The 14,771-nt window shown below is 37.1% G+C and overlaps 1 protein-coding gene across 12 annotated transcripts in view; it reads left to right on the forward strand.

Moving 5' to 3' along the window:
- OSBPL8 (oxysterol binding protein like 8) overlaps positions 1-14,771 on the forward strand; it is a 168,257-nt gene that overhangs the window by 54,565 nt on the left and 98,921 nt on the right. The window lies entirely within an intron of this gene.

Below are 14,771 nucleotides of genomic sequence, written 5' to 3' on the forward strand. Positions count from 1 at the left end.
TACTTTTTAAAATAATATCTAAAGAGATAGTATTAAATTCTATGCCAGAATTCCTGCACTGTATTAATAAAGTTTTAATCATTTTTTATTGTAAAGTCTGTTGATATTGAGAGGTTGGAGCAAGGATATAAAAAACAGAGCTTTTTTTCCCCTACTTGTTCATTTTCTTCTATGAGATATTGTAGCATAGAGAGAATACCAATAATTTCAATATGAAATATGCTGAAACTAATCTTGAGGTCTTCTTTTGAGTTACTCATTTATGAAATATTACCTTTGAATTGCTTGGCATAAGCCAGTTACTGTTTAGATTTAGGAGAAGTGGGCTAAGAACATGGGCTCTGTAGACATTGAGCTACATGTTAAAATTTGAGCTCTGTCACTTAGTTGTATAACATGGACAATTAATTAAATTCTTCAGGTTTCCAGTTTCCTCACTTATTACTAAAGATAATAGTAATATCTACCTTAGAGTTGTTTTCAGTTTTGAGATAATATATATGTAAAGTGTCCATTACAAACCTTGCACATTATAAACATTCAATAAATAAAATCTATTGTTATTGTTAATATAAATATTAATATTAAGACCTCTCCAAAAATGTAAATAATTAGAAGGCAGGAGAGGCAGTAAAACACATTTTAAAAAGCCATAGGCTATTCAGCAATTTTAGCTTTACACTTTCTCTGGTTCCTGGTTTTCTACCTAAAATGTTGAGGCAAATACTCTATTTCCGTAAAAAAAAAATATATATGTTGACAGGATACTCATTCTGCCTACTTGATAGTGACAGTATGATCTGGTGAAACCAGAAAGTTGTTTGCAAATATAAGGCAGCATGTCAATATGAGGTGGCAATGTTTTAAAAAATCTGATTTCATGCACTGGTTTTAAAAATATTAGTTAACTATTTTTGAATGTATCCTTTATGCCAAGTACTGTGACAGGTGAAAGGGATGCCGAGACATACACATTGTAGTCTTTATGAATTACATTTATTTTTGGGGAGACTAGATAGAGGGACAGATAAGACAATAGCAGCATTACTAAATGTTAAGTGAGGGATGTAAACAAGGCATAGTTCACAAGTTGTGAAAGTTAGGTGGTTGCTATACACTGAGGTAGTTTGGGAAGCTTTCTTAAGAGAACAAACTTTGAATAGCATAGGTAATAGGGCTCAGAGGATTGAAAATGAACAGGAAGAGCATTCTAGGAAGGGAGACTGGCAAGGGGCAAGGCCACATGGAGAGTTAATATCTCAAGGTTTATTCAGGGAACATTAGTAGAAAAATTAACTGAGGTAGATAGGAAGGGAGTGGTGTTCATATTGTAGAAATAATGATCAATGCAGCAGACTAACTTTATGGAAAACTTTGAGTGCCAGGTCAGGGTTTTTGAACTTGGTTCTGTAGGCAGTGGTATGTCATTGAATATTTTATGTAGTTAGATAACATAAATCTGGGAGCAGGCTGTAAAATGATTTGGAAGAAAGATGGCGCTATCAATTAGGATACTATTAATTCAGATACTGTTTGTTGTGAAGTTGTAAAAACTTGGACTCAGTCTGACTTTAGTGTCCATTGTTTAATTTTCTTCTTCCACATGAGATTCTCTATTTTTTAAAAATGTATTCGCAAAGTAAAATTCATTATTGCAATTGCCTATAGTTCTATTTTTTGTAGTATTATTAGTCTTAGATGGTAAATATTGAAAAATATGAATCAAATTTTTCCATATGCGGCACTAAATATACTTCAGAACACAAATGTACATTTAATATATCTTAAAACCTTCGGTAAAGGTCCAGAATTTATATTAGAAATAACCACTAAGATATGCTTCAAGTGTAGGAGCCAAATTTCTATTAATAAATTGAAATAAACTGAAATATCCTTTTAGTAGACAAAAATGGAATATGTTCCTTAAGGAAAGTCAAAGCTTTTGAATACCTTATAGGTTTCTTTTAGCAGAGGGATTTGCTTTATAAGGTATATTAGAAGTCAGAATTTTTTAATATACTTTCTGTAGTTATATAAGTGACTGTTTAGAAGAGATGAAAAATTAAAAAAAAAATTTATGAATCTTAATCATATCTCTAGTATCCAAGGGGCTCTGAATTGAGGAAATCTTTCTTGAGATTCTAATTTAAACTAGGTACTTTGAATTAGAGGCTTTTTGAAGTAGAAGGAACTGAAAAGATGATTTAATTCAGTAATTCTCAAAATGTAGTAAATGAGTATCTTCTGGATGGCCCTAGAGATAATCCAGGTTTCTGAAACTTTGGTTTTTATTAAAGTGTTTCATAATTATTGTGATTTTGTGCTTGTAAAGTAACATTGATAAGTTGTAAGAGTTCACTGAGAAATTAAAGTCATATTCCAAGAAGTGTGGCTCATATATGTAACATTTGGTAATATAATATACCTGTATGGGCATAAAAATTGATAGAATTGCCTCAGTTTTTGGTAACATCAAGTATTATTTTGAATAGATGAAAAAAATAAAATTTTAAATGTTGCTGTTTTTGTTGTTATAAGTACTGTTAGTTTAGTTTCCTCATTATCATTAATGATTTAGTATATTATATGTTGTTAGTCATAGCAGATATGTAATGACAGTATTTTTGGTGTAGTTTTCCAGTAACTGGCCTGTAAGACGTGTATGCTTCCAACTCAATTATAAGTTACCCACATCCCAATTACCAATCTTCCCAAAGTATTATTATATAATGGCACTTACTTGTGTGTTTTTTTCAATTTAGAAATTTAATGGAATAACATTGGTCCATAGGAACACATAGTTTTCAGTATACATCTCCATAGTATGTGAACTATTCATTGCATAAGTGCCCATCACCCAAAGTCAAATTATTGTCCATCACCTTATATTTGGCCCCCTTTACTCCTTTTCCTCTGGTAGCCACTTCACTTTTGTCTATGTCCATTTGTCTTAATTTTATATCCCACCTATGTGTAAAGTTATATAGTTCTTAGCCTTTTCTTATTTACTTATTTCTCTTAGCATAATATTCTCAAGTCAATTATATGCATAGTCAATTAATGCATTCAAGTCTATTATAAGTTACCATATGCCAATTACCAGTCTTCTCAAAGTATTATTATCTCATGGTACTTGCTTGTTTCTATAGCATCCCCTCCACGCCTTGGGCTCCCCGGGAAATGGGAACAGGTGGGAATGAACTGTGAAGTCTCTTGTGTCATCTTTAATAAAAGGGCCTTAGAGATTGAGGGTTACTAAATCTGGTGCATATTCTCATCTAATATTTGACCATTTTTTGAGACCTGTCTGCTAAGTGTTTGGCTAATGTTTAAATACTTCAGGGTTACCTCTGTAGAGGCCTGTTTGCTCTTTCCATTTAACAATGATTATGCTACCAGCAGAGGTTTTGCAAACCTCTCAGTCCTGTGGCAACTTTTACCCTTTAGTTTTTGTGGGAAATTTAGATTATTAAGTCGGATGATCTGCCTAATGTAAGAATTTCATCTACAGTATTCCCCAACCAGCTGGTTGTCTATGCTTGGCATGAACACGTCCTTACAGGTAACTCAGTGGTTCAATCATTATACTTGAAATCATTATACTTGACCTGAAATAGGCTTCTTTGTTAAATTTTACTGTTGGTCATTATGTTAGTTTTCTATTGCTGCTGTAATAAGTTACCACAAATTCAGTGGCTTATAACAACACAAATTTATTATCCTCTTATTTCTAGATATCAGAAGTGTAAAAGCAGCCTTAGAGGCTCTGAGGGGAGAATCTATTACCTTGTTTTTATCAGTGTCTGGAGGTGGCATTCATTCAGTGGCTCATGGGCCCTTCCTCCCATCACTTCAACTTCTAGCTTTTATAATCACATTGCCTACTACTCTCTTTGATTGTCTTACCTACCTCTTAAAAGGGCCCTTGTGATTATGTTGGCCCTCTCAGATAATACAGAATAAGTCCTCTATCTCAAGATCCTTCACTTCAATCACATATGCAAAGTCCCTTATATCATGTAAAATAACATTCACAGGTCACAGAGATTAGGATGTGGACATGTTTGGGAGGCTGTTATTCTGCCTATCACAGTTGTGGTACTAACCTTTGGTGCTTCCCAGTCTAGTGAAGTGGGTCCTATTGCTGGATAACAATCTGGTCCAGTGGGCATCTTACCTGGGGAGTTTTTAGGTAGAACTAATGTTCTAATGCAATTCTTAGGTTGCAGAGATCTTTGTATAAAATTTCTTATGGAAATTTTAGTCACCAATTTATTACCTATTTACTCATTCTCTTTTATAGTAAAATAGCTTTGTCATCCCAATAGTTATTTGCTAATTATAACAGTTTATCTTTATCACATATTCAAGAATGTTAATAGAAGTTATCTTTTTCAAACTTTTTATTATGAAACATTTCAAGTATATTCCAAAAGGAAGGACTAGTATAATGAATTCTCATGTACCTATCACCGATCTTCAACAATTGTCAACATAGGTCAGTCTTGTTTCATTTATATTCCCACCTTTCCACCCTGTATTTTCTTGAGCAAATCCGAAGTATATCATTTCATTCATTAGTATTTCAGTATGTATCTCTAAACTTTTGTTTAAAACTTTAACCATGGATACCATTGTTATCCTAAAAATGAGTAATTCTTTAATATACTTAACTAATAAATGCTTAAACTTCCCTGACTGCCTCATAAATATTATTTTCCTAGTTTTTGTGTTGGACTTGGTTGATAAGTGTGAAGCCAGTAGCCACGGCCACCATCACAGCCGTCCGGCCCGTGCAGGTTCGCATTGGATTTGGACAGACGGTAATAAAACAACGGAGCCAAGAACTGGTGGGCCGTTAGCTTTAATCCTAGCTTGCACCCAGCGGGCAAGTAAAAACATACACTGGGCTTCAAAACCCACTCATTCAGTGCTCACAAAGCTACTGACTTATCCAAGTTTCCTAGAATCAAAGGTTTCTAGCTCACCAGACTTACTCACCTCTGTTTCCCATCTCCTTCTCTCTCCTCTCCTTTTTCTGCTCTCCTCTAATGCTAATCTCAGGAACCGAGAGAGAGCAAGCTCCCGGTCTGCTCCACTTTATAGTGTAGAAACCAAAACCTTTAATCCAACATACAAACAAGGAAGTCTCTGATACAACGTCACTTATTTGAGGCATAATGGGATTCCTCATGAGAGTGCACCACCCCACATCAGAAAGGGTGGGAAAGACTTAGTCCCAAAACCAAGCCCAGGCTACTAGAATCTGGCCTGCCCACAGCCCGCCCCCAACACACATTAATATAATCATGCCCATCCCAAGCAAGAAAGGCAATCAACACCATCACCTGGGTGACGGGCTTCCACATGGGCAGCGCCATCTTTAACAAAGTGAGCGTAATATATTTTATCTGCCCAACAATTAAGTCACTCAAGTCTTTTTTCATCTTTTAAGTTGTTCATCCATCTGTTAATTTTCAATTTTTAATATTTATTTTTCATATATTGAAGAAATAGTTTGTACTGTAGAGTTTCCCACAATCTGGGTTTTTCCCCTTGGTGATTGTTTAATGTGTTCTTCTGTCACTTATATTTCTTGGCAATTGGTTATTAGAATTAGAGTCTTGCTCAGATTCAGATTCTTTTTTTTTTCACAATAATAGTTCATTGCTAGTGTTGTGTGTTACCATAAGCATCAGGAGGCATATAATTAGTGTGCTCTTTTGATAATAGCAGCCATTGATGACCATTGCCTATATCTGTTCATTCATGAGAGATACAGTGTGTCCGTAAAGTCATGGTGCACTTTTGACTGGTCACAGGAAAGCAACAATAGACAATAGAAATGTGAAATCTGCACCAAATAAAAGGAAAACCCTCCCAGTTTCTGTAGGATGATGTGGCAGCATGTGTGCATGCGCAGCTGATGACATAACACCGTGTATAGTATACAGTGGAGCAGCCCACGGCCATGCCAGTCGAAATGTGGACAGTACAGAGGAAAGTTCAGTGTGTTCTGTGGCTCGCTAAATTCGAATCTGTGACCAAAGTGCAACGTGAATATCGGCGTGTTTATAACGAAACGCCACCACATAGGAATAACATTACTCGGTGGGATAAGCAGTTGAAGGAAACTGGCAGTTTGGTGGAGAAAACCCCGTTCTGGTAGGCCATCAGTCAATGACGAGTCTGTAGAGGCTATACGGGATAGCTACCTAAGGAGCCCTTAAAAATCTGTGTGTGAGCCCACATTGAACTGCACTGAATAGGTATGAAACTAGGAGAGTTTTCCTTTTATTTGGTGCAGATTTTACATTTCTGTCGTCTCTTGTTGCTTTCCAGTGACCAGTCGAAAGTGCACCATGACTTTACGGACACACTGTATAAATGAAAAAAAAATTTTTTTTTTTTTTGTATTTTTCTATTTTTCTGAAGCTGGAAACGGGGAGGCAGTCAGACTCCTGCATGCGCCCGACTGGGATCCACCGGGCACGCCCACCGGGGGCGGTGCTCTGCCCATCCGGGGCGTCGCTCTGTCACAACCAGAGCCACTCTAGCGCCAGGGGCAGAGGCCAAGGAGCCATCCCCAGCGCCCGGGCCATCTTTTGCTCCACTGGAGCCTTGGCTGTGGGAGGGGAAGAGAGAGACAGAGAGGAAGGAGAGAGGGAGGGATGGAGAAGCAGATGGGCGCTTCTCCTGTGTGCCCTGGCCGGGAATCAAACCCGGGACTTTCTCACACCAGGCCGATGCTCTACCACTGAGCCAACTGGCCAGGGCCTAAATGAATATTTTAACAGCCTTAGAGATATTTAACAGCTGGAGAGAATGACTGACTAGCCTCTACCTTAAAGCAATCCAGCCAACCTTACATTTTGTTAGGTTTTTGTTTTTCTGCCATTTTACAACTTTATTGAACCTTCTACTATAGGGAGACATTTTAAAAAAGGATAAAACAATTTTGATAGGTATGCTTTATGCTACATTAACTTCTAAATGTTACAAATTAGCAGTATTTAAATATTTGTAATGTTTGAACTACCTAAGTGGGAAAGTACTGCTCAGTGTTTTCTGTTACATAGTTACTTAAATTCTGTCTTATATCTTCATTCTTTTACTTATTAGAGATTGTTCTTATTCTTATTAGAGGCTTGAATAATGTAAAAATTTACTGGTATATGATGGGACTCTAATAATAAATTTTGGGAACAGAGTTGGAGAAAGAGTTAGTTTTTAAAAAGTAGAAGAAATAGCCAGTCTACATAGTATATCAGCAGAATTGCAAACCATTTTTTTTCTGTATCCATTATTGTTTGGAGATTTTTTCAAATTCTGTTCCCAGAACTACAGAACTCTTTAATACCCTTTCATAGACTCTGTGAAGTGAAAATTATTTTTTTAGTAATACAGTGATATTTGATGTTAGTCACCTTTTTTCTCCTTCTTACTTGAGTGTACAGTGCACTTTTTCAGAGGCTGTATGGGATGTAATGATGTCATTGCTCTGTTGAGAAATGGAGTGTGTGCTTGTATAGTCTTGTTTCATATTTTCTTAATTTTTCCCTAACCAGTGCTTTTTAAAAAAATAATAAACAATTTTTAGGAATAGTTTTAGGCATAGAGTAAGTTCTCACTTAACACTGTTGATAGATTCTGTTTAAGTAAAATGATGTATAACAAAACCAGTTTTAGCATAGGCTAATTGATACAAACAAGAATTAAGTTCCTCTGGCATCTCATCAACATGAGGGTTGGGTTTAGGAGGGTGTGAGTCACTATAACACTAAGTAACTCAGTTCCCATTTGCAAAAGAAATTGGTTACTTTTTGGCTTTATATTTCTTGCATGTAGAATGGCTAAGGTGGTGGCTGAAAGAGGACCGAAGATTAAAATGAACAATATCTATATTGGACAGTTTCTTAAGACTTTTGTTGTGACATGCCCACAATATAAAGATCTAAACTAGAACTATTAAGGTAACTAACTCCCAGTAGAAAGCTATTTGTTTTGCTAAATTAGACTTGAGGAGGAAAATGGGCTTTAAAAATTTGTTATTTCTTTCAATATCCATAAATAATACAATCATTCAGGTTTTTTTAAAGTGCAGATTAAAGAGCTTTCATAAAAGCATTATCACTTACTGTTTCTCCTTAGTTTTAAGACATGCAGGTGCATCTCGTAATCAGGATACAATTAAAGCCAAGATACCCACAGCTCTACATTTAACTCTTAAATTACGTGCATCAAGAATCTTAAAATAAATTTCTTCCTACTTAGAAAAAAGAAAATAGTTTCATAAACTTCCAAAAGAAGTTTTATGCAAAGGATTAGGATTTTAGCATATTGAAGATACACGAAGATAAATTTAGGTTAGAAGGAATTATTTTTTTTTTTAGCGAGACGGAGACAGAAAGGGACAGACAGGAAGGAAGAGAGATGAGAAGCATCAATTCTTCTTTGCAGCACCTTAGTTGTTTATTAATTGCTTTCTCATATGTGTGTTGACCAGGGGACTTCAGCCAAGCCAATGACCCCTTGCTCAAGCCAGCAACCTTGGGCTCAAGCCGGTGACCTTGGGGTTTTGAACCTGTGTCCTCTGCTTCTGGTGCTTTATCCACTGCACCACTGCAGACTTCATTCAGTAGACCTTAGCAGGTTTTTGTAAGGACCAAGAGAAGATCAGAAAATAAGCAGGGCACTAATGGAACAGGGAACTTAAGGGTTGCAGGCAGGTCCTGCTCCTGTTCTGTTAGGAATAACATGCCCAAGGTCGTTCAAGAAGCAGAGACAGATAGGGACTCTGGGAGGCTGAGAGAGAAGAAAAAAAAGAAAAGCAAAGGAGACAAACGTTTGCATTCTATTGGTTAAAAGACGCTTATCAGAAGTTTAGGTTTGGAATTCGCCAATGAGCTAGACCCCAGCCCCTGTTGCTATGCTATGTGCAGCCCCCTTAGCAAATAGGTTACTGCCACATCTGCTTCTGTATTAGGCTTGCTTGCTTAGCTTATAAAAAGATTTAGCTGTGAGTGCTAGGTGCAATTCCCATCTGCAGCTCCTTGTGAGCACAGTGTCTCTGGACACCTCGGGAATTTGCCCCTGCGCAGGTAAAACTGGCCAATAAAATTAAATCTATACTCCTGAAAGTCTCCGACGTTTGTTCTTGTACCCGGTGGATGCTATAGTTTTCATTAATTTACAATGATTTTAGAAGTCACCTTAAATTCAATATAGTGAAAACAGTAGTAATGGAGCAAGAAACAACTTGGGAGGGGGATATTAATTTCTATTAATATGTGTATATTTGTATGTGAATTTATATTGATGTATGTGTATCCACATATACACAAAAAAGTTAATTTTGGTCAAGCATTGAGTATACATCTGTCACATAGTAACTTGCTAGGTTTCTGACTACATTATGTTCGGAGCAGGTTTTAGGTCTCACGAGCAGTATTTACTGCTTTAGGGGAAGTAGTAGAAGATAAAACTATAGAGGAAATTAATAACAAAGCATTTATTAAATTTCTCTTGTAGACCAGGAGCTATTCCAAGTAATTTGCAGATATGTAATCTTCAAATAACCTTTTAAGATAGTATTATTACTTCCACTTAATAGATGAGAACACAGAGAGATGAATAAGTTGCTCAGGTTCACATGACTAGTAAGTGAGATACATTTGGCTCCAGTGGCCAAGCTTTAATCATTTTCCTATACTGTACCTCACCTATGTTAGAATCAGATTATACAGATTTTACAGTGTGGAGTTTTTGTTTTTAATCATGTCAAACCATTGATTTATATTTTTTAGTTTTTATTAATTTTTTTAAGCAGAGAAACCTGTTCAGAGTCTGGCTTAGGAAAATTGCCTTGGCAGAATTATGAAATATTGGAGGGGCAACCAACTGAATATTAGAGTTATCGGAGGTGTACTGAGAAATCCCAGTGCTCAGGCTGCACTCCTGTTCAATTGGATTAAAATCTCAAAGGGTGAGGTGCAGACATCAGTACTTTTTATAGTCTGCTAGGTGATTTCCATGTGCAACTAAGGTTGAGAACCATTGAAGTGAGGCAGTTAGTTAGCCCAGGGAGCAAGTTAGCATGCAGTTGTATAATCCAGGTAAAAGGTAGTTAAACCTATAGGGTAGTAGTAGCAGACTAAAAAATGTCTTTTCTGGATTTTGCTTTTTTCCCTAGATTCCTAGAATCCGCACTTTCCATGTTTGGGTTATTGTATTTGTGTGGAGAGAAAAAAGTTTTGCACATTATTAAGAGCTCTGACCTTGGTTTAATGTCTTCTACACTTTCTCATTTATCTTTCCATAATACTGTGAAGTATGTAATATATATTACTTTGTTTTTAGAGATGAAGAAACTGAGGCTCTGAAGGGGTTAGTAATTTTTCTAAGATCACATAGCTAACCAAGGGCTATGTTAAAATTGCAATGCAGATACTCTAATTTTGTTGTTCTTGTTATCGAATGTAAAGGCTAATGTGTTAATGGTTATGAATTGATCTATATTCTAATTGGTCTTTTTAAGGATTACCTAATGTGTACTTTGAAAAAGTGTGTAGTCCATGATTTATTTTATTTACCCAAGGCTTTGTTCTCCTGTAACTAATGTTGATTTGTCTCTCTGGCATGAATACTTTGGCATGTAGGCACCATGCTGAGATGTGAAGAGCAGTTGCTAACTGCATTTTTTATGTGTGGTAGATAATATGACTCACAGAGGTTGATGTTTCCATGTTATTAGCGACCTTATCTGTGACTTGATAACTGGACAACATGGTATACTAATCAGTCATATATTAGAAATAGAACTCTGGAAGGATTATTATTATTATTATTATTATTGTATTTTTTCTGAAGCTGGAAACTGGGAGGCAGTCAGACAGGCTCCTGCATGCGCCCGACCGGGATCCACCCGGCACGCCCACCAGGGGGTGATGCTCTGCCCATCCGGGGCGTCGCTCTGTCGCGACCAGAGCCACTCTAGCGCCTGGGGCAGAGGCCAAGGAGCCATCCCTAGCACCCGGGCCATCTTTTGCTCTAATGGAGCCTTGGCTGCGGGAGGGGAAGAGAAAGACAGAGAGGAAGGAGAGGGGGAGGGGTGGAGAAGCAGATGGGCGCTTCTCCTGTGTGCCCTGGCCGGGAATCAAACCCGGGACTCCTGCACGCTAGGCCGACGCTCTACCACTGAGCCAACCGGCCAGGGCCTGGAAGGATTATTTATTATGCAGTTCTTATGTCTTTATTACCTTTCAATTACAGTTGACATTCAATATTATATTAGTTTTAGGTATACAGCATAATGGTTTTAGACATTTATATAACTTATGAAGTGACCCCCTCATAAATCTAGTACCCACCTGGCACCATGTTATTACAGTATAATTGACTTTATTCCCTATGCTGTACTAATCCTTATGTCTTAATTCATGTACTGGTTATGATTAAATATAGGATATAGGCTTATGCATATGTATGAAAATTGGCCAAAGTGAAATTCCAAGTAACATAAGCTCTTATTTCAGACTGAACAATCAGAATTATTTAAACAAGTCATGAGAGTAAACATCATACACTGAAATATTTATATGCATGACCTATCTCATATAACCATTTTCCTACTTAACTGGCATGTATGTAATGTGATAACATGATTTCTGTTGTGCTGTTAATTCATAATCTTTTCAGCTAACTATGAATGATTAGATCACATATAGAGGAGACTGCTAATGAAGTTAAAGGCCAAGGTTATGAGTTTATTTATTTATTTTGGTTGACAATCACTTTTTCCCCCTGGTTTCATAACTAGAGACTTTACCAGCAATTTCACCAGATACATGACATTACTAGTTACAATTAACATATTGATTTATGTTGAATTTCCCTTGTATATGAAGCCTTTAATTCAGGAGGTTGCTTAATCATGTACTTGCTTAATCACCAGTACTGAAAGAAATATAACATACCCCATTACCAAAAACTGATGGTGAATCTGTAACGTTATTTATAAATGACAGAATTATTTAGGAGAAAGAATGGGGAGATTCCTGATAATGGAATTTGGGCTTGTGATGGCCAAGACTGGTAGTTGAAAAAGATGTAAATACGATTTAAGCACAATTAGGACCTTTTCTATGTTGAATATTTAGTATAACAAAATTTTTGGACAGATCTCATAAATAAGAAAATTAAATTCAAGATATTCAGGCTTACCCAGGGAATATTATAAAGTTAGGCTTAGAACTCTGATTTCATGATTATAGTCCATATTAGTCTTTGTGTATCTATACACAAAGTGTATAAATGTGCAAAATGAGTTCTGTAAAGTACAAAGATAAGCAAGAGTTGTTTTTTGCCATAACAAACTCAGCAAACTAGTGTGTCCGTAAAGTCATGATGCACTTTTGACCAGTCACAGGAAAGCAACAAAAGACAATAGAAATGTGAAATCTGCACCAAATAAAAGGAAAATCTTCCTAGTTTCTGTAGGATGATGTGGCAGCATGTGTGCATGCGCAGATGATGATGTAACACTGTGTATACAGCAGAGCAGCCCACAGCCGTGCCGGTCGAGATGTGGACAGTACAGAGGGAAGTTTAGTGTGTTCTGTGACTCGCTAAATTCGAATCTGTGACCAAAGTGCAACGTGAATATCGGCGCATTTATAATGAAGTGCCACCACATAGGAATAACATTACTCGGTGGGATAAGCAGTTAAAGGAAACCTGCAGTTTGGTGGAGAAACCCCGAAGGCCATCAGTCAGTGATGAGTCTGTAGAGGCTATACGGGGTAGCTACCTAAGGAGCCCTAAAAAATCTGTGTGTGAGCCTACATTGAACTGCACTGAATAGGTATGAAACTAGGAGAGTTTTCCTTTTATTTGGTGCAGATTTCACATTTCTGTCGTCTTTTGTTGCTTTCCTGTGACCGGTCAAAAGTGCACCATGACTTTACGGACACACTGTATATGTAAGAAATTCTTGGTAGGTATTACATTTATTATAAGCCCTTTTTTCATTTATGCATTTATTTATTTAGTGTCTACCATGTGTCCGGCTCTGTTCTAATTTTAAGCAATATAACAATGAACAAAATAGACAAAGTTCCTACTCGAATGGAGCTAACATTCTAGTGGTGTAAGACAAAAAATATATACATAATTATATACTGTGTTATGTGATGACTGTTGTGATGAAAAATAAAGCAGGGTGAGAAGGCTAGAGAGCAGTGGAGTAGGGATGGGTGTCACTGTTTTCTAGGAATATCATGGAAGTTTTCTGAGGAAGTGACTTTTGAACAGAGTCCTAAAGCTAGTTTTCTAGGCAATGATAAGTGCTAAGTGTGGAACTCACATGTCCGTTAGGCAGACCGAAGGTTAGGTGGTGAGTGGTAAGGTTGGAGGATAAGGTGAGTGAGTGGTCTGTCCACTCCTTAGGAAGATGGAGGTGCAGGGGAAGCATCTTTATGAACATGTGGAGCTCTGTGGGCTCTTCCCTGCAGTTCTGCCTGATAGAAGGATGCAGTGACAATCAGATGGAATATTCCTTTGCTATGCCTGGCTAGGATACAGTATCCCTTTGTTATGCTTGCCTTGTGAAGTCAGGAGAGCCCTTACCAAGGGTGTGACATTTTATTTGGGGTGAGAAGAATGAGTGCACCAGGAAGATTACTCGATGGCCTTATGGGGCAGGAGTCAGGAGAGGTGAGATGGGGAAACTAATTTGGGGAGTTGTCAGTGAATAGAACCCATTTAAAAATCGAGTCAGTGAAGTCATCTCATCCAACATGCTTAGGAAAGAACTATTTTAAAAGGGCAAAAGGGGAAGAGAGCCAAAGCAGAGAGAGGAAGGAAGAGAAAGGAGAAAAAGTAGCTAGGAAACAAGGAAGGAGAGTTTTGAGAAAAGGAGTGGTCAGCCATGGCGAATGAGATTGAGTTGGGGAAAGGTAAGGCTGCACACTATATATACCTGGGATGCCCAATAAGGTAGCCATTCATGACTAATTTACATCTAATGGTATTAATTTAAGTCTTGAGTCCCTCAGTCTCACTAGCTGCATTTCAACAATTTAATAGCCATCTGTAACTAGTAGTTACCCTATTGATCACAGATGTGGAATATTTCCATTATTGCAGTAAGTTCTATTTAACAGTACTGTACTAGACCATTATAATAGTAGGGAAAAGTTAAATAACAGTTTAATTTTTTATTTTTTCCTGATAGCAATAGAGAAAATATTATAACTATGTATGCGTTGTCAAAAAACTGGTATTAGAAAGGAAAGATAACTTCAGCTTGAAGTTTGATAGCAGAATTGGCAATTTGAGTTGAGCCTTTAGGGAAACTTTCCAGTTATTGAGCAGGGAAGCAAAAAGAAAGTACAGCCTGGCCTGTGGTAGCACAGTGGATAGAGTGCTGACCTGGACCACTAAGGTTGCTCGTTAGAAACCCTGGGCTTACCCAGTCAAGGCACATAGGACAAGCAACCAGTGAACAGCTAGACTGAAGAAACTACTTCTCATCCCCAGCCCCTTCTGTAAAGTCAATAAATAAAATTTTAAAAGAAAAGAAAGTAGTTATAATATTGCAGATCACTCTGAGTGATCAGTTTTACTAGACAGAATTTAGGTAAGTAGAGTTTTGGATTCAGGAAATCAAAGCACTTCTGTGGAGTGAATAATTGGACCAAATTATAGATTTAAATCTCAGGGTTTGGAGCTTATTTTCTAAAGAATGGGTTCTTTCTTAGTCTTTGTCATTT

The sequence above is a fragment of the Saccopteryx leptura genome, chromosome 2, assembly GCF_036850995.1.
Source record: "Saccopteryx leptura isolate mSacLep1 chromosome 2, mSacLep1_pri_phased_curated, whole genome shotgun sequence".
Taxonomy (NCBI): domain Eukaryota; kingdom Metazoa; phylum Chordata; class Mammalia; order Chiroptera; family Emballonuridae; genus Saccopteryx; species Saccopteryx leptura.